This window comes from Schistocerca cancellata, chromosome 8, assembly GCF_023864275.1.
Source record: "Schistocerca cancellata isolate TAMUIC-IGC-003103 chromosome 8, iqSchCanc2.1, whole genome shotgun sequence".
Classification (NCBI taxonomy): domain Eukaryota; kingdom Metazoa; phylum Arthropoda; class Insecta; order Orthoptera; family Acrididae; genus Schistocerca; species Schistocerca cancellata.
In genome coordinates, this window is record NC_064633.1 from 487,466,947 (window position 1) to 487,488,011 (window position 21,065).

Consider the following 21,065-nt stretch of genomic DNA (forward strand, 5'->3'; position numbering starts at 1 on the left):
CGTGATTCAGTACCCTTAAAACAGTTACCACAACAGCATTATAGTTATCCTCATAACAGCACATTCTCCGTCTTCGACAGCTCAGAACCAAAGTGGTACCTTCCATCCTAACCTAGAACTCTCGTTTTGCTACAGAAAAGTGCGTCACTACAAGTAAGATTTCGTATTGAAATTCGTCGACTTCTCCAGCTCACAACCAAATTGTCAGCTTACAATCCAGCCTAGACCTGAGGCTACGCTACACATCAGTCTGTCACCACAAACAATATTCGAAAAAAATAATATACAAACAAAATGAATACTGTCCGTGCTCTAATCTCTGTTTATGCACATCTGATGTCACAGGTCACAACACCATTACGTGACTGGTAAAAGTCGATCTCCGGCACCGATATGTTCAAAACCGACGCAAAGATTGTATTGAAGTGCGCATTTTTATGAGACACGTCCGATAAGGAACGGCTAATTGACTAGATAATATTAGAGAGCTGCACGTGGTAGCCGCGCGGTCTGGTAATCCTCGCCACGGTTCGCGTGGCTCGCCCCTTCGGGGGTTCGAGTCTCCTTCGGGCATGGCTGTGTTGTCCTTAGCGTTAAGTTAGATTAAGTAATGTGTAAGCCGAGGGACCGATGACCTCAGCAGTTTGGACCCACAGGAACTTACCACCACAAATATCACACGACAACTAAAAAAAGAAACAACAACCTAACGCAAACGACACACACATTTTCCGTTCATTCTTCTAACGGGTGTTCAAAAAGTTACTCCGCAGTGCCGTATGATTGTTAGCCGCGCGTGCCGTAGGCCGTAATGAATATACGGAAATGAAACTCAGTAAAATACAAGTTATTAATTTATCGAATATTCATTTTTACTAAGATAAGCGAAACAGTGGAATGTTGGGAGAGTCCACTTGAAGGGAAGTAACCAAGGCCAGGGAACAATCGTACGGCACACGCAGCTAACAATCATACGACACTGCGGAGAGACTTTTTGAACACTCCGTATGTAGCCACTATTATTCTCTGAGTACTGAATCAATATAAATATTTTTATGTACAAATGGCTACTTTACTTACTCTTTCCCTAGAGTACTAACAGTTTCAAAATATTTTATTTGAAGTGTAGGCCACTCTTCTGGCTACGGTAAATGCACGATGACGAGCACCTGAAAATGAACTTACGTATTTCGAAAACAGTTGTGCTTTAAGAAAAGAAAACCTACAGAACATTTTTCAGCTGCGCATTCAGCAACCGATCTTCACCAAACAATACAACTTAAACATCTCCAAGCACTTTAGATACCATGACACAATTTTTTTAGACCTCAACAAATAATTCTGCTATCTGGAATCCTAGATAATTCAAAACTTAAGTTTTTAGTTTATTACTCTCTTCACGGTCAGAAAGAGAATCAACGTTTAGGTTCGATCCAAGTACAATTACAGCGGCTTAATGTTGCAAGAATCTTAATGTCGTTGTATATAACGGCAGAACGGCTTTCGTCCCTTTCCACACACGCAAATACTTTGCGAAACTCTTGTCATATTCCTCTCCTGAAACAGGTGGTCATAACAAGCGAAACGAGTTGCACTGGCGCTCCCATGCCAACACATTTCTACAACTACGCATCGCAGCGAGTATTTCTTATTATGGTTTGCAAGTAGCTCTCACTGGTCGGCATCCACATAACCTGTCGGATTAACTAGTTATAAACTACTGTCCAGGAGGGACGTTTAGTTACACACATTAAGAAACTTGAAGAGCTACTCAAAGTATGTGCGAGAGGAACTGAAAGCCTCGCGGTCGTTTTCGTGCTTCGCGGAGAACGTCGTATAAGCTTCCTTACACTCAGACTGTAAGCATATTAAATTGTCCTTGAGGAATGCGAATACCACAATTCACACGTCCTATACAGAGCTCTGCATGCATGCTCAAATGACTTCTCCACAAGTTCACGGCACACTTATCTACAGAATGAAGGATTTTAAAACTGCTGACGCCTTTTATTGTAGCAAGATAATTTTCAGCCATAGGAGACTCTAATGGTCGCGCGTAAAGCAGGCAGGTAAGTCAAGTGAGACTTTGCTCATCGGAGTAAAATATACTCTTCTCTTTCTCTCAATGATTCCCTCAGACTGGTATAGGCTATCTTGTGCGACAGTGTACTGGAATTGATCTTCCACCCCCTTCATTCGATCCAAAACAATAGCTACAAGTTCGGTATAGGTTGAGAGTTCGACGCTGGCTCGCTGCGGTTACGAAAAGAATGGGCACTGTGAGATCTGCAAACCCGCTAATAACGCTCACGTGCGTTGTAATAATATGCGAAATCCAGCCAAACAATAAACACAGTCCAAGCTCGCAGCATAAGTCATCAACAAGAAGGAAGCCAGCGCGTATGTTTCTTTGTATTTTTGATTTACTGTCTTTCAGAAAGTGCCTGTACAGCCATCTCAACCCTAGAAATGATTTATTGCAAATCATAGTTTGTTTTGGCAATTCAAAGTAGACATTAGTTTAAGTCGTACCTGCTATGAAGTTACATATGCTAAACAAAGGACCGATTCTGACATAAAACAGGTTTTATAATCACAGTATAATGAAACGAGCAAACAAGACGAAAGCGTAACACAAGATAGACACAGGTAGTCTGCTATAAAGATCATACTGACAGCACAATGAGAAATGATAATCGCCGTTGGCGCACACTAAGGATATTCCTAGTTCAATCCATATTAATGACTTAATCTAAATTAACAATAACATGTTCTTTTGTATGTCCTGCAACAAGTTTTTCCAAAGCTGCGGATAGAGGACTGAATATTTCCGCAGTTGTGTAAGTATCATCTAGACAGAACAGGAGAACAGTTAAAAAGAACCAGATTTGAGTACTACAGCTATTGCCGTAGTTACATCAGTTCACATATACACTGGTGCCTAAAATTAAAGCAACAAAAGGAAATTTTGCAAGGTTGCGTTTATTTTGCCGCAAAACAGTATGAATCGGTGATAGTAAAGCAGAAACAATGTAATGAACACAGAACACAACCAAGTGCAAACATGCGTAACGGTAGACAAAAATGTTTTTCGTTTTTTTTTTCAATTTAACGGGTTTGTACACACATTTCGACAATTGGTTAATATCCCCAGTATGGGGTGTGCCCACCTCTGGCAGCAATACAGGCCTGACAACGACGGAGCATGCTGTGAATGATGTCATCAGTCTCTTGTCGAGGCAGTAACGCCCAGTCACCTGCAGAGCTGCTCGCAGTCTAGGAGAGTAGTTGGTGGATGATGACGTTCTGCAAGCCGTCCCCCTAGTGCATCCCAGACATGCTGTATGGGATTCAAATCAGAAGAACAAGCAGGCAACGCCATGCCTGCAACATCTTCCGATTCCAAGAGAACATCAACCACCCGTGCTCTGTCAGGTCGAGCATTACCGTCCATCAAAACAACGTGTGGGTCCCCAGCATCTCGCAACAATCCCAAACGAGGTCCCAATATCTCGTCACGATAACTGACAAAACATTGCCGATTTACCTGTTCGATTTCATGAAGAGGGGTTCGTGTGGTAAACATAATCCCTGCCCACACCGTTAGGCATCCTCCTCGATCTCGGTCTCTTTCCACAATGGTTGGGTCTCGAAATCGTGTTCCACGTTCCCTCCAGAGGCGACTCTATCAATAATCACTCTCCAGACTAAATCGGGACTCATCTATGAAAACAACATTGGCCCACTGTTCGGCCGTCCAGGTGCTATACTGATGACTCCACCATAAAAGTTCCCTTAAGTGAAGACGCGTCAGAGGTAGATATACAGCATGTCTCATACAATAAAGACCACTCTGCTGAAGCGTTCTGTACACCGTTTGCCTCGATACAATATGTCCAGTGTATGCTGCGAGTTCACATGCCAGTTGCCGTGCAGTACTAAGGCGGTAATGTTGTACCCTTACAGCCAAATGGCGGTCCTCTCTTCTGAAGTCACACGTGGTCGGCCCCGCCCTGGTCTTCGGAATACAGTTTTGCTCTCTATAAACTGTCGCCACATCTGAGAAACAACGGAACGATTCACATAAGTCATCGGGCCAAATCTGTTTGCGACTGTCCTGCTTCCTTTCTTTCTATGGCCCTCCACCACAGAGAGTCAGGTGTGCATCTTCTCTGTGCCATACTGCACTGTCTGTGACTGTGTACACAATGACTGTGGTTGTGGGGCTAGCCGGCAAACACTACCTCGTTTCATATGTGCCCTGACGTCATCGTTGTCATGGTTATGCCTTGACTGGAATGCCATCTTCCGTGCAAAACACGACCGTACGGACATCTGGTTGACAGTTAATACGATTACATCGTGGATTCCACAGGGAAATAGCGGTTTGTTGCTTTAATTTTGATCACCAGTGTGTATAGAAAGTACATAGTGACATACATTTAGAGGCTGTATTCTGTTGAGTAGCACGTAGGAAAATATTCAGTTATATGAAATTTAGTCTTTCCCTGGCATTCTAATTCCCAAGAGCATTAGATTTACAGCGCAGAGAACTATATCGAGACGTGTCACTGTTGACGAACTTGTACACTGTTTAATAGGTTGCAACATCGTTGGATGCTGACAAGGTTTGGAGGCTGCTTGGGAACTTGGGACAAGAAGCCCTAAGATTACTTGCAAGTACGATTATGTGATTCGTGTTCCGAGGACATTTTAGAAATATATAGTTTGTATCTTCTTCCTCTCCGCGAACACGTAGAGGGTTGGCGATTAGGTTGAGCCGATAGAGGTGTTTGTTGAAATCCCAATGATTAAAATTCAGCTGTTCTATAACTGTCGCGAAGCTCCTTTTGATGTTTGTGCCTTGTTACACCATGATACTCTTGAAATCGTGGGATGAATCAGTGTGTAGTTTGTAGACTGTAGATGTCCGCGACCGTTTCTCCTGCCAGTCCGAGGACAACTGCTATCTTAGAACAGGCATCATACCTGTGAGAGGGAGTTTATCATATTCAATAGCTCTGTGTAGAGATGCGTGTTTCGCCAGGGCATCAACTTGTTTATTTCCGGGTGTCCCAGAGTGGCCTTTCATCCATGCTCGTACAATCACAATGTTCCGATAGTTTCGCTGTACTCGAAACACAGCGTCGATAGTTGCTGAAACTGAGGAATTGGTACAACTGTTATGGTGGTGAATTATCAGTTGTATGGCTGACATACTGTCAGCGATGATGACTATTGTGTCTGCTGTGCTGGTCTGTGCGAATAGTAGGGCTTCCAAAATGGCAGTCAGCTCGGCTGTCAGTGGAGTGTGGATCCAGCTTACATAGGCCTTATTGTTTGCTTTGCACTACCAGCCCCTTCACTAGGTTTAGACTCATGTGGATACACCATGCACGCATCGGGATAGTGAGACAGGAATTCCATTGGCCTGGAGTTAGTTGGGTCCTAGTACTGAAATGTTAAATTGGTCCTGGCATCAATCTGCAGAGGCGACATTTCGTATGGCGTTACGTAACGTGGTAAAAGTGGGTTTTTTCCATATCTGGTGCTTTTATGTCAGCACCTCCATATGCTCAGCCGCGACGCGTGAAAGTTCCTTATTTATTCAATATCTTTCGCACACGCAGGTAGGATGTTAATTTCCGCATTTTTTCATCAAGAGGCTCATATTCGTCAGAATCGAGTCACAAGAGGAATTTCATGCAGAGGAATATTCGTCGCAACTTTAACAGCGGTTCATTCGCTTCACCAACTAATGCATTGGTTGGTGTTGAAATGAACGCCCAGTAACTATACGCAAGGCTTTGTACGGCATAGTGTCAAGTCTTTGGAGCGTGCTATTTAATGCTGATCCGTAACACAGGTGAACGTAATCACAGTGTGATCGTAATTAGAGACCGGTATAAAGTTATCGCTGTCCGTCAATCACAGCCCCATCATACTCCAGTCGCAACTGTGATGAGACTGCAGGTTTTTTCACATCTGGCAATGACATGTCGGATATGAGGAGTCCAACTTAATTTATCATCGATATCATCCTAAGACACTGAGTTGTTTTCGCATCTGGAAAAGTATTTTGTCCCAGTTACACTGTCAGTGGAAGTGGAATCCCATGGCGAGTGAAGATCGTGAGAGTAGACTTGCTAACAGAGATTTCTAAGCCACTTTCTGTACGCCTCTCATGCAGGCGTACGACAGCGCATAAGCTGTAAGAATGGGCACCGATTACGACACCTACTTTATCCCACCGCGGAGACCTTTATTTATTTATTTACTTACTTATATATTTATTTATATACTTATTTATTCATTTCATTGCTTCCTTTGGACTTACTCTCTCTTTTATATAATTGATCGTGTTTTTTAAGTCTTTTGAAGTTGCTACATATTTTGACTGATTACGAGTTAATGTTTCAGCGTAATAATAGAAATATTAATAATAATAATTTTGACTAGTTCCAAAGTTACGTCTCCGCGTAATAATAGAAATGGTAATAACAATAATAATAATAAACTAACGTGCAGAAAAAGTAGGGTTACAAACCTCATTCGAGAAAACTGAATGTTGTAGGAAGGAAAATTACAATTTAAGATCCCGTTGTCGACGTGGTCAGCGAAGACGATGCACCAAATCTGAGTCTCATAGGAGAAGTTGGAAATGGGTGACCTGTTAGAACACTGCTTTTCCTCAGCACAAGTTCAGTGTAATATGAACCACTGCGTACCTTACCTCCACCCCTCCCTCATCGCCATCTCCGCCTTTCCCTCTGGTGATTTCTAAGGCTTGAGGTACAGGATGATGTGAGGAAGCGACATTGTTATCTTTCCAATGAATACCAAGCTTTCTTGCGAACGAATTTCTTAATGACGAAGAACGTTTTAATGGAGGAAAATTCTTTTGGCTGCTAAAGATTCTATCTTAGCATTACGAACTGTCGTATGCAAAACATTCTTATAATAAATTACTAGTAAATCACGAGAAATATGACTGTTTTTCACAATATGTGCCCTTTCAGCTTGCAAATAATGCGTACGTCATACCATAAACTCTTCTTTGTGACAGTGTTTGTGAAGAGATATGTTTAAATGTAATTACTAGCCTATGCCAGTGGCAGTCCCCTTTCCTGAGTGTCTGCTTTGTGGAACTATCGTCATTGGCTCTGGACAAGCAACTGGTGTTGCCAGTTACGTTGCATATCAATGTGAATTCATTAGTTGAAGTAAAAAATACATTTCTTTCTACAATAATAGTTCTAACTTATTTTCTTTCTTTTTCAGGTGAGTCGGGCGAGAGCGTCCGGTTTTCTGTTTTATTTGCTGTGGGTAAGTTGAAAACTGGAAGTGATTTGTGTTTGTGGCTTACCCATAAGCTGCCTGTTATGAATAATTTACGTCTACACTCGATCACCGTACACGTGATTAGATACAACGAATGGCAGTAGAATTGCGAAAAGAAATATCATATAACAAAATGGACTTTGTAGTGGAGAGTTCAAGGCTTATATTTAACACGCAGAAAGGAAATAACAACAAATGAGACTAAGCTGAAGACGACATAACTAAAAAAAAAATACTGATTAATTTCTGTTGCTAAAATGATTAATGACGTATTGATAAGATTTTCAGGTAGATTCCGCTGAATTGTCTGTAGATTTCTTCTGTATAGTCAGCTTTCTCTTAATGTAAACAATCCCGCGTCTAACAGCCTATTTTCGTAACAGTCAAATGACAAAAATAATTAACAGCACAGAAAACGCTTCTCTTTCTTTGAGTTCTTAACTTATTCAAGTCTGAGTACGGTTGTGCTCAAAATCAAGTGTGTCCTGGGTATGGTCGATTAAAAGAGTGTCAATAGTTTCCATACGCCTTAAGACATTCCAGAAGGTACAGCATAAATCCATATTCTTGATAACACCTACGAATTCAAGCTCGGCAATAGATTCTGAAAATTGTCTCTTTTGTACGTCAGCGATACGTATTCTGAGTATGCATAACAGATAATACAATACCCCTGCAGCGGTCAACATCAGAGTTAACTGCTTACCTAAGAGCCGTGGAACATAAATTACTAGTTCGATCACAACGCCTCCTAGTGACTCATCAGTGATTTGCTCTAATTACTTATGATCAGTTTTGAGTACACCAAAGGTTGCATTAACATGCTCTCATATCTCGACCATATGCATGCTATTGGCTGACCGAGTATTAACCACTGGTTTCGCTACTGTCAAGTATTACACTACTGTTGTTACGGCAGTGATGAACAAGAATTTTGAAACCTCAGTATAGAGATGGTATGCTAAATTTTTTAGGAAACAGCATATCTAAATAGCTTGACTGATCTGTGCTTTGATAATCTCGAGGTAAATTCGTGTGAAGGCTTTCGAATGCTTTAGTATTTTCAGAGAAACTAGTCTCGCATTCGTCAAAGGTAGGAAACGAAATTGTCGCGAGAAGTTTCCTGTATAGTACCATTCGTTTCTAATTTGTGGAAATTTTATGCACCTTTGAATAGATTAATTTTAGGACGTGAGCAAGTGTAAAATTTGTTTGCACTATCATCAAAGTGTTTGGCAGGTGATGTGTGGAGAAACAACGCGTTTGTTCGTAAGATAATACAGTTACCAAGGAGGAGTGAGAATTTACGATGCACAATGCCTGTTGAATGACATATAGAGTGCATATGTTGACTATGAGACACCATGTCCCTTTTTACCAGTACTCAATCTATACATATTGCCATTCTTTTTTCTCCTACGACGGTGTGTAGCGAGCACTGGCATCTTAGAATGAGATTTTCACTCTGCAGCGGAGTGTGCGCTGATATGAAACTTCCTGGCAGATTAAAACTGTGTGCCCGACCGAGACTCGAACTCGGGACCTTTGCCTTTCGCGGGCAAGTGCTCTACCAACTGAGCTACCGAAGCACGACTCACGCCCGGTACTCACAGCTTTACTTCTGCCAGTACCTCGTCTCCTACCTTCCAAACTTTACAGAAGCTCTCCTGCGAACCTTGCAGAACTAGCACTCCTGAAAGAAAGGATATTGCGGAGACATGGCTTAGCCACAGCCTGGGGGATGTTTCCAGAATGAGATTTTCACTCTGCAGCGGAGTGTGCGCTGATATGAAACTTCCTGGCAGATTAAAACTGTGTGCCCGACCGAGACTCGAACTCGGGACCTTTGCCTTTCGCGGGCAAGTGCTCTACCAACTGAGCTACCGAAGCACGACTCACGCCCGGTACTCACAGCTTTACTTCTGCCAGTACCTCGTCTCCTACCTTCCAAACTTTACAGAAGCTCTCCTGCGAACCTTGCAGAACTAGCACTCCTGAAAGAAAGGATATTGCGGAGACATGGCTTAACCACAGCCTGGGGGATGTTTCCAGAATGAGATTTTCACTCTGCAGCGGAGTGTGCGCTGATATGAAACTTCCTGGCAGATTAAAACTGTGTGCCCGACCGAGACTCGAACTCGGGACCTTTGCCTTTCGCGGGCAAGTGCTCTACCAACTGAGCTACCGAAGCACGACTCACGGCCGGTACTCACAGCTTTACTTCTGCCAGTACCTCGTCTCCTACCTTCCAAACTTTACAGAAGCTCTCCTGCGAACCTTGCAGAACTAGCACTCCTGAAAGAAAGGATATTGCGGAGACTTGGCTTAGCCACAGCCTGGGGGATGTTTCCAAAGCCATGTCTCCGCAATATCCTTTCTTTCAGGAGTGCTAGTTCTGCAAGGTTCGCAGGAGAGCTTCTGTAAAGTTTGGAAGGTAGGAGACGAGGTACTGGCAGAAGTAAAGCTGTGAGTACCGGGCGTGAGTCGTGCTTCGGTAGCTCAGTTGGTAGAGCACTTGCCCGCGAAAGGCAAAGGTCCCGAGTTCGAGTCTCGGTCGGGCACCCAGTTTTAATCTGCCAGGAAGTTTCATATCAGCGCAAACTCCGCTGCAGAGTGAAAATCTCATTCTGGAAACATCCCCCAGGCTGTGGCTAAGCCATGTCTCCGCAATATCCTTTCTTTCAGGAGTGCTAGTTGTGCAAGGTTCGCAGGAGAGCTTCTGTAAAGTTTGGAAGGTAGGAGACGAGGTACTGGCAGAAGTAAAGCTGTGAGTACCGGGCGTGAGTCGTGCTTCGGTAGCTCAGTTGGTAGAGCACTTGCCCGCGAAAGGCAAAGGTCCCGAGTTCGAGTCTCGGTCGGGCACACAGTTTTAATCTGCCAGGAAGTTTCATATCAGCGCACACTCCGCTGCAGAGTGAAAATCTCATTCTGGAAACATCCCCCAGGCTGTGGCTAAGCCATGTCTCCGCAATATCCTTTCTTTCAGGAGTGCTAGTTCTGCAAGGTTCGCAGGAGAGCTTCTGTAAAGTTTGGAAGGTAGGAGACGAGGTACTGGCAGAAGTAAAGCTGTGAGTACCGGGCGTGAGTCGTGCTTCGGTAGCTCAGTTGGTAGAGCACTTGCCCGCGAAAGGCAAAGGTCCCGAGTTCGAGTCTCGGTCGGGCACACAGTTTTAATCTGCCAGGAAGTTTCACTGGCATCTTACTTAGGTCGACTGACTTTTCTGTTTGATCAGTGACACTGCCACCTCACTTGCGCGCTATTTTATGAATATTTACCTTTCTGGAAATTTCAATTTTAACTCATCGCTTTGGTGTCACTCTGAAAAGTCACTATATTTTTAATAATCATTGTACAGCGTCATCAATAATCGATAAATCGTCTGCCTGCATTTTTCACTGAATTTCTTGAAGATACTATTTTGGCATAGTTTTCTCTAGAGTTTTAAGCAAGTCATTACCTTCAGCTGAACGTAAAAGTTCGTCTGTCAAGTCCATTCTTCCTTCATTTTGTTCATTTTCTGTTACGTATGTTACACTGCATGAAGTTTACCTGAGTCCACCATATTTAGTTTTAGTTACTGTATCTACTTACCAATACTAATACCCACATAAGAATTTTAGCACAAAACACAGATTTGCATTGCAGATCCCACTAAGGAGAAAGGCTCAATGCTTCTTATCCATCGACTTAAGTTGCCTTTAATGAAGATGTAAGTCTTCTAAAAACGACTGTGCCGTCGTTAGAATATTATGTTATGGTTGCAAGAAAAGTAAGATGAAAGGGAAATCATAGGTGGTTTTAAATTATTAGTACTCTTTTTGTGAAACTGAAAAATTCTTATGAAGTACTCTCCAGAAATTTAAACGAGCAATTATTTGAAAATTTTACGGCCATATGGGTCATTTTATCTTATGCACTCCTCCACATGACAATTTTCAACGTGTTTCAGTCGCACGTTCAATTGCGTCTATTTGGACCACTGTCTTGCTATTACACTTGTTAATCGTGTGACACTTTTTCCCTCCTGTTGCGTTTTCTAACGCATATGAAGGACCTGACGTTTGCAATCTTGTTTCCCTACTCAGTCACATTTTTTGGCCAGTTTCAACTGTTTAATTTATTATCGTTAACTGATCAACTGTCTAATGGCTACGAAGGATAAATACGGGTAATTAATTACGGTTTCGACGTTAAGTAACTATAAGAAGAACCCTTATAAAGCTCAACCTTTTATTTTTCTCTATATGACGGACGGATGAATTAACATAAGCGCATGTAGGTGAGTGTGTGGCGTTAAAGTGTTGTAATCGTTATGTTGTTGGTTAGAATCTCGCTAAAAGCAATATTTTATTTTTATTTTTATAGAAATCCATATTTATTAGCAAATGGAATTGTTAAATAAGCAATACTGAATCGCAACATTTCATAAAAATAACGTCTTCAATTTTTGTTACTGGTCATACGAAAATAAATTAAAATTTCGTAAATACATGGTAAACGTCTGTTTTAGACACAAATCTATATACCTCAACAATCCTGCTCGATCTGTAGGAAGAAAAAAGGTTTTATTTTATATCTGATATTTCGCATTTTTGTACCAAATTTCAATCTGTTGTAAATATTCTCTTTTTCAAGCGAATCATAATTAAAAATAAAACAGCGTTTTTTTATTAAGAATTATTATTTTCTTTCTATAAATCAGCATTTCCGTTTGCCACAAATAGGAAATGATAGTTAAAAATGTTAACAGCGAGATTCGAACCAGCGAGTGTACAATTGCAAATTTTTCACGATGTACATTCAGCTACTGGTGAACAGGTCAGTTGAATATAAATGTCTGGTACTGGAGTTTTTTGAGAATTGTTTCGTATGCCTTAGGGAACTGACGCCTGGGCAAAGATCTTCAAGTATTGTAAATATGAAGAAAATCGAAGAGGGTGCAGTCCACAAGGTCCCCTCGTTAGTCTACTCTTGCTGACTGTGAGCTGCCCTCTTAGACGACTAGAGTGCCTAAATACCGCAAACATTACCGACAAACACCCAGCGAGTGGGGGCTGTGGCAGGGGAGCGGTGCGGCACGGCACGAACCTGCGGCCGCTGGCAGTTGTGTCTTATTGGATTTGAATTAAATGCCTCGCGGACAGTGTGATATTCAAATGGAGTGTTTAATTTGGGAGTGGCGCTGTCCATCGGGAGGTGGGGATAGTCGCGTATTTATAAGCAATGAACCGGACGGAGCCGGTCGGACGCAGCCACTGTTGGACGGTAGCATCGAGGGGCAGGAAGGGGATCGGGCCCTGTGCAAGGGTTGGTCCCGGCGGCGCTGCGCGGCCATTCAGGAGCCGGGGGATTAGTGTGTATATAACGGACACCGCGGGGACGGGCAACGGTTCTTCTTCCTCGGCGCGAGCTGTCGGGGTGTTTGCTTTGTCGCCTGCAAGTCAAGTGCTCACACCCCTTTCGCTCTCGCTTTGCCGTTCCCGCCGGCGCGCTACGTCTCAATTAAACCCTCGGGGGACAGGCCAGGTGACACACAGCGCTCGGCCGCGGACAACGGCGCCCGGATTAGCGGACCCCGCCGCTGCTGGAGGAGCCGCTCCGGATTTGCGGTAGACCGAGGCGCTCGGCCTGCGTCGGAGTTCCGCCGCTCTCGCCCACCTCCGGCTCCGATTTGGGAGGGGTCCTCCTTAAGAAGGGCAGTGGAGTGGCACAAGTACCCTGTGGCCGCCCAGCTGGCTTTTAGAAAAGGCGGGTTGCCTCGTGGTCCGAAGCTCATTTCTTATGTCGGATCTCCGGAAACACTCCCCGCCCACCCATTCTGGACTGGTAAGATGCGGTCGGCCCCCGAACATTTTTTGTGTATATTTCAATCTCTGCCGCGAAAATATTTCAACGAGGAGAAGGTATCTATCCACAGGCTGACTATAACTGCTGCCAGCCTCTTCGTCTCAGAATAGCACTTACATCAACGCTCCTAACGCACTCATACATCGGACCACTGTCACGTACGAATGCCTCAGAGATTTGGATATTGCACGATTCGACCAGCTGGCGAAATTGACGCCTATAATGAGGTCCCTTTTAAACTCTGTCTGGTGATGATAACGCTGTATGACAGGAGAATACAGCATCTCCGCGTCCTTCAGACTGATCACTCAAGATTTTGACGCAGTTCATGTCCCTTAGATATCAGTAAACGCGAATAACACTGGTAACCGTTCTACCTATTACAGTGAAGTGCAACTCTAATAATTTATATACACGTCGATGGTGTGCATGAGCGAGAAGTTACATTGACATTCGACCTTGCCTTCTAGGTGGTTCACTTTTTTTGTTAGGCAGTGTAAAATGTACTTTGGAGAAAGGGAGAGGGTCGTGCCCCCCCTCCCCCCAAGACAAGCCGTCCCAACCCCCCTCCCCCTGGAACTGAGCTGCCCACAGAGCGAAAATTGTGAGGTAGGGGGGGGGGGGGGAGGCAGAGACTGGGAAACATACAACAAATGATTGTCGACGTTGCGCTTAAGTACTTCTCTCAGAGGAACTCGTTAGCACACGAGAACACACCGTGGCCGACTGCACCAAACCAATCAAAAGTGGGTGGGCGAGGATTCTCACTCAAGCTCCAACACAGGAAACGAGCTTCGTATTGCGAGGCAACTGTCGCCTGCCAAAAGACGAACGTGGACGCCAGTTAGGAGAACATAGAATATTTTGTTCCGCTCTGCTGCCCTCCTACTGCCTTATCTGGTTGGTTGCCTAGTGATTCTAGCTCATTTTCTGATGGAGTTTCGGTGGCAAAGTCTTTCTTCCAATGTTAGAGTTCGGATTAGGATGTATTCGCAAACATCGGGCATTGCTCTTTTTACGATAACCATAGTGGCTCTTTGGCCCTAACGGAAAATTAATTATCTAGTCCGTCTGCTACCTTTACTACAGTTTATTTGATATTAGCCAGTACACATTTTGAAACACAGCTTCATCTTCAGGGCTTCATTTGACTACTCAAGGACTACTGCGGTATCAACACGGCAGAGCTACTTTTCTTGCTTGTGACACTGCACTGAAGTTTCTTGTCGATACTGTTTACGCTCTAGACCTACTCCTCCAGTTTGATTTGCGTCGACGACCTTATAGCAGTTGGAAAACGGAAGAATGGCAGACATAACTATTGGAAATATTAAAAAATTGTAGCGCATCCGGAAAGGAACAGCATCTCGCACCACTTATAGAACTGCTGCTACTTGTCACCTGGTCAGTTTACGCTTAACGGCTGCGTAGATGGAAATTTTTGCAAGTCTTGTTTCAAAACCCTTCGCATAAATTTAAAGAAAAAATATTTTGAACCGTTTATAAAACAGTTTTATTGAATGTGGCGTACATTTACCTTACAGGCGTAAAAAGCCAGGATTAAGAAATCAGCTTGCATATGGAGATTAAGATAGTGATGTATCATCGCTCTCGCTTCATGCATGATTTGAATAGGAAAGATAGCATTTGATAAGGCTTCAAAGTGCCTACATCATGTGCTGTAGACTGAGTTAGATATTGTTAATCAAATGGAAAAAGTGTAGCACATCCGGAAAGGAACAGCATCTCGCATCACCTTTTCAAGCCTCAAACCTCTTGACTAGGCAGATGCACTAACCAGTTCGCCATCATGGCACACGGGATTTGCACAACTGCATGGACTATCGTATCGCAACAGGGTGGTGTAGTGGGCAGCGCATCTGCCTAGTGAGCAGGAGACCTGGGTTCGAATCCCAGCCTTGGTAGAAAGTTTCATTCGTCATTTCAGTCTGCATATATACGCCATAGATGTTTGAGACTTGAAAAAGTCGCTGGAGCCATATAATTTCATTTGATTAAACCACTTATGCCTGGGGTTCAAGCAGGATACCCCATTTCGTTCGATGTTGAGGTGTTACTCTAATACAGACGGAGAGCCTTAGCAATACTGTTCAAGTCTAGAGGAAATAAAAAGTGAGCTGGGGCGTGAATAGGGAATTTGGATTGAGGAGGGAGGCGTGATAGGGTAGTTCGTGCAGTTGTGCAAAGCCATTGTGCCAGATTGGCGTGGTGGTCAGCGCATGTACATAGTGAGCAGGAGAGCGGGTTCGAATCCCAGCCCTGGTACAAATTTTCAGTCGTCGCTTCAGTCTGTAAACATACATCTTAATTATTGTTATTGCAACCCCGGTCACTTTCGTCAAACTGCCGGTTTGCATATCATGCTTCCGCGATTTATGTTTATCCCATACGTACAGTGGTAATGCAGCCCCTTCAGCTGCTAATAAACAAAGGCATTGAATTCTGATGGTGAGTGTATAATTACAACTACTAGCTCGTAGGTGCGCCTGCAGGACGCTCCAAAGCAGTAGCTGCTTTTAACCCTGAGCAGTGAGTTTATTTTCATTCCAGCGCCGACAAAAACAAGACGTAAATGTTTGAAGCAATATTATTACTGCTATCCCTATGGATATACTACATGCAACATTTTGCTTGTGTTGCACATCATCAGGGATAATGTTCCAATATTAATATTGTAGTTTAAGCTTAGCTTGAGAGGACGATAAATTGCTGTTCACAAATATGAGTGTTCGTATCATGAGCTCTTTTCGTGCTGTGTCGAAACATAAAATGTGCAAAATTACAGTCACTGCCGAAATGTGTTTCAATTTCCAATACATCAAAAAAGAAAGACTTGCGATAAAAAAAAAATCGTGCAAAAAGCTTCGCATGCACAATCAGAGAAAAGGAAGGGCTTAAAGAATCATTTTCTGTGCCTAGAACTGCCCTAAAAAGGGTGTCTCGTCTTGACTTGTGAAACATCCCCTTTGAACAATTATACAAGACTGTCCTTAAACTGACACACAATATTTTTAGCGCAACGCAATCTGACTTTCAGAAATCCCTACAAAGGAATGGCCCTGACTAACATTAACCTATACCTTTCACAAATCACTTACCTCACAAAAATCTTCGTTACTCAAGCTACAGCAATACAGCTAAATAAAAGATTCACACTACGGAAGGCACTAACTACTGATAGGCATAGTTAGCAAATGAAAGATTTTGATAGAGAACAAACAATGTATTTACCTTAATAGTGTTGAAAAATCATAATATACATAGCAGTTCCTAATATCCAGTATTACAAATTTCAAAACTCCGCCATCTCTCTCCCCACATCCACCACTGCTGGCGGCTCACCTCCAACTGCACAACGCTATGCGCTGTTAACATCCAGCTGCCCAACACTACAATGGCAGACAACAATGCAAACTAACCACAGACTGCACACAGCACAGCCAGTGATTTTCATACAGAGCGCTACGTGGCGTTACCAATAAGAAAACCTAAACAGCCTACTTACACTTGCCTTTAGAGGAATAAATTTCAGTATGGAGTCGGTATTCATGAAGTTTTCTACGTTCTACAATCTTATGACTGTATTTAAATTTATAAAAGTGTCTTTCTCGTAAGTTTCGTAGGTGAATCTTTTTAACTGTCCCGTCGGGCTCATACTACTAGCACGTTTTTCGCACTTTTGGTACGGTTTTGCAAAACAAATTATGTTTTTTAACTCATGCTTAATGCATCAAAATCTGTATGAGAACTATATGAATGACATGTCGTAGTATCGCTCAGTAAGCTCTAAACTGACAGAAAAGAGAGTGTGTCAGTGAGGTAAGAAACAAAAAATGGGATCATTATTCATCTCGTCCACAGTATCAGCATCAGCAGTGGTCTAACTGGGCCGGCCGGAGTGGCCGTGCGGTTCTAGGCGCTGCAGTCTGGAGCCGAGTGACCGCGACGGTCGCAGGTTCGAATCCTGCCTCGGGCATGGATGTGTGTGATGTCCTTAGGTTAGTTAGGTTTAATTAGTTCTAAGTTCTAGGCGACTGATGACCTCAGAAGTTAAGTCGCATAGTGCTCAGAGCCATTTGAACCAAGAGGTCTAACTGAAAACTTCCCGCATGGGATCCTTCAGTGAGCGCGCGCGCGCGCGTGTGTGTGTGTGTGTGTGTGTGTGTGTGTGTATACGTGCACTAATGGCACGCCACAATTCACGTGACGGTCTCTCTCGGTGTGGTCTGACGCCGTCAGTGTAATGCTCCAATTATCTGTTACATAACAGGTGACTCATAAACGAGTAGTAGGTCACTGCTAACCTCACATCTCTTATCACTACAAGGAACCAGTTATCTTCCCTATGACAGAAGTAGCGGTTGTGATGAATGCAGCGAAACGATACGCGTCGATAAGAAGGTGCCATTGGTTGTTCATAATGCTACTACCGCTTCATTGTGACAGTCTAAAACTTTACTCGTCGTTTAAGCCCGAAGATTATACTTCAAGATATGCTTACATCTACATTTTGCAATTCACTACGAAGTGCATGGCAGATGGTTCTTCTCACTGTACCCGCTTTTTCCCGTTCCGTTCACCTATGGAGCAGTGGAAGAATGAACCCCAAAAGCCTCGGTACGCGATCACTACTGGAGCGATACGTAAGAGGTTCATAGTGCGTTCCTAGATTCGTCGCTTAAAGCTGGTGTTTGAAACTTACTAACCAGAAGTTTGTGTTTATCTTCTAGCGTCTGCCACTGTAGTTTTTTCAGCATCTCCGAGACCCTCTCATGGTTCAAGTAAACCTATTACCATTCATGGTGCTCTTATTTGCTTACGTTCAATATCCCTTGTCCATCCTATTTGGTACTGTGCCAAACACATGAGCAATAATCTACGATGGGTCACACGAGTGTTTTGTAAGCAATCTCCTTTGTGGACTGATGGCATTCCTCTAATATTTTACCAATGAACCGAAATATGTCACCTGCGTAACCTACAACCGAGTCTTTGTGATCCTTCCATCTCATATCCTCACAAACTGTTACCACCAAGGTATTTGTAGGAGTTGACCGATCCCAATTGTGATGCATTAATGTTATATTCATACGATAACCTATGTTTCTTCGCTTTTTGAAGTGCACTATTTTACATCTGTTAACAATCAAAACAAATTGCCAATCGTTGCACGACTTTGAATTTTATCAAGATCCTTCTGAGCACTGTGCAGCGTTTTGTACGTCATTATAGATAACTACATCGCCTGCGAAAAGTCTGAGGTTACTACTGACATTGTCTGCAACGTCATTAACGTACAATGTGAGCAGCAAAGGACCCAACATACTTCCTTGGGAAACACCTGAAGTAATTTCTATATCTGTCGGTGACTCACCATCTAAGATAACATGCTGGGTTCTCCCTTCGAAGAAATTCTCAAAACCATTTACAAATTTCGCTTGATACCATATACGATCTTTCTTTCGATGATACGCTTATGTAAAGTGCTGAATCAAATGCTTTTCGGAAGTCAAGAAATACTGCATCCACCTGACTGCCTGGATCCATGGTCTAAGAAGGATGTCACGTTAGAAAAACAGCAAGTACTATTTCACATTATGGATGGTTTCGGAAACAATGCTGATTGGCATGGAGGTGGTCATTCTGTTCGAGATACCTCACTACATCCTCAGAGTATGTTCTAGAATTCGAGAAGAAATGGATGTCAATGAGGGTGTATGTTAGTTTTATGGAGCACTTTTGCTGCTCTTCTTGTAGACTGTGCTTTCTTCCAACCACTGGCCACGGTGTTTGGTTAGCGGGATCTACCGTACGCAGGGTCTTCCGAAACTATTCGTTCAGATTAGTACAGTAGGTAGAGGACAACAAAAATACAGTATGTAGAGAATAACAAAACAAATATATTTACGGTCCCCGACTGCAATATCTGATTCTAGGGACGATTTGCCCAGAAGGTAGTTTAGCTTGCTAATTGCAGCTGTGGAATGTGGAGGAACTGCTCAAATGCGCAGCCATTTGATCTGTATGCACGCTGTACATCGTCGGACCGTTGATTGTCGTGTCCGTTCGAGGAATCCTGGAGTGTCCGCAGTGGAACCAGCAGCGACGGCAGTTCTGGCGACGGGGTCTTCTTCTGTTTCCATAACGGTTTCACACAACAGATGCTTCATATGTCCCCAGAGGACGAAATTCAGACACGTGAGGTCTGATGACCCGGGTGGCAGGCCATAGGGCCACTTCGGCCGATCCATCCATTCTTGACGGTAGCTTTTAGATGATCCCCTACAGCAGTGCTGAAATGGGCTGGCGCCCCATCGTGCTGGAAGCACCTACTTTCGAATCAGTCGTTGTGTTCCCAAGCAGACCTCAGAGCCAATCAACTTTAAACAGAGCAGTTTTGAATGTCAATAGATATTCCCAGTCAGCGCTTAAGTTAGCACTACTACCAAAATTCTCCCTAACATTCTAAGTTGCCTTTAGAGTCTATGTTTTCCTTATCTAAACACGCGTACTTTTTTTTATGTTCTCTACATCCTGTATTAATTGAAAGAATGGTTTCGGAACACACTGTGTTATAGTTAACCGCAAATTCGACACAAAAGTGCAGATACTGCAAGTTTTTTTGAAGCAAAGCGATTATCATTGTGAAGAATTACATGAACACCAAAATAGCTTTACCATGGATTATGCTATTGGAGATGGTATGCGTTTGCATTCCCCGACCTGAGAACCGGTTAACGCAACCAGTTTTAGGGGAACTACAGTCTGACGAGGAATCAGCGCCACGTTACAACTTGACACTTTTCACATACACAACGCGTTGCAGAAGTTCTTCTCAAATTAAGCGCCAGAAAAGTCGGAGCCTGGCTACTGATTGACCCCAAATCTGTGGACCATGTGATTCAAAACTGAAATTTCCCTTGACTATTGCAAGACAAGAAGACATTACTGATCTAGCCATTACAACTGAATGTGAAAGAAAATGAGCTGTACATTGACATACATGAGTGAATATACCACTAGCATTCTGACATAGTAACTGCATGTACAGACGCACATCTGAACGCTCCATACCACTGTTTGACAACAGGTCTCCAGTTCTTGATTAGTCGTTGCACTGTTTAAACTCTTTTTCCATTGACACTGCTGAACAATGCAGTCGAAACAAAACAACAACTGTGGAAAGTTGAGCAATGGAATTATTTTCGTACGCATAGTGAAGTGCAAACAATACGTATGATGTGTCAGAATATTTTATTACAAGTTCCGACCTTCCACACGGAAACGATTTTACGACGAAGACGACTTGAATTCGATAAACATGTAGATTTTCATCGTCAGAGAGTCAAAATGCTCGTGAATGGATCAAATATGTTTTCGTAGAGACAATGAAATTAAGTCGAAAACTAGATAAACTGTAAGTACTTCCAAATTCACGTGCTCCAATGTTTCTTCTTATTACGACTAGTATCTGTTTGTATATATGTGCATGTTAGCGTTTGTTTCTAAGTTTGTATACGTATACATGTGAGCGAGCTTGCCCGCGCGCCTGTGTGTGTGTGTGTGTGTGTGTGTGTGTGTGTGTGTGCCTATTTCAGTGAGTGAGACAGACAGGGAGAGAATGTTTCATTCTGAACTACGTTTAACATAGTCTATAGTTTTCGTGACTGGAGTCTCTATTGTTTTTTGTAGGGTAACTCGCTCAGCATTCAATGGAATTTAGTAGTTACTGTATAAGGACAAGACGTTGTTCAACTTTATCAAAAATCTCGAAATATTCATTTTCAAATTTTTGCACTGTACTGTAACAAACATTCGGACGGACATAGGTAATACATTTTTTAATATATAGAAT

At 43.0% G+C, this 21,065-nt stretch overlaps 1 long non-coding RNA gene and 1 other non-coding gene across 2 annotated transcripts in view; both read left to right on the top strand.

The window, feature by feature from the left end:
- Nucleotides 1–21,065, top strand: part of LOC126095751 (uncharacterized) — a 1,187,680-nt gene that overhangs the window by 971,317 nt on the left and 195,298 nt on the right. The window lies entirely within an intron of this gene.
- On the top strand, nucleotides 15,043–15,114 carry Trnat-agu (transfer RNA threonine (anticodon AGU)). Its single transcript has one exon. It is a non-coding gene; the product is annotated as a tRNA-Thr (tRNA).